Below are 302 nucleotides of genomic sequence, written 5' to 3'. Positions count from 1 at the left end.
TTTCGAAGGGTGGACGTCTTTTCATCAGGGGAAAAGCGTAAATGACGAAGTAACGTAATGAAAGGTGGAGTGACGTCGGGGAAGATGAAGAGAGTGACGTTGTAAGAGAAATAATCTTATGCAATATAAAATAAATTGCTAATAATAATTGCGACGGCCGCGAATCGAACCCGGGTCAACTGCTTGGAAGGCAGCTATGCTAACCACTATACCACCGTCGCTATATAATTAATTTATTGAAACATTGTCTTTATTAGGAAGAACTAGTATTTTGTCAAAAAATAAAGGTAACGTACTTGGTT

General features: G+C 38.4%; 1 non-coding gene across 1 annotated transcript; it reads right to left on the bottom strand.

Annotated features, from left to right (window-relative positions):
* Positions 1–149: 149 nt before the first annotated feature.
* Positions 150–221, bottom strand: Trnag-ucc. Its single transcript has one exon. It is a non-coding gene; the product is annotated as a tRNA-Gly (tRNA).
* Between the last annotated feature and the right edge of the window lie 81 nt (positions 222–302).

Source organism: Limulus polyphemus, unplaced genomic scaffold, assembly GCF_000517525.1.
Source record: "Limulus polyphemus unplaced genomic scaffold, Limulus_polyphemus-2.1.2 Scaffold211197, whole genome shotgun sequence".
Taxonomy (NCBI): Eukaryota; Metazoa; Arthropoda; class Merostomata; order Xiphosura; family Limulidae; genus Limulus; species Limulus polyphemus.
The sequence above is the reverse complement of the archived record's forward strand: the minus strand, read 5'-3'. Positions and strand labels throughout refer to the sequence as shown.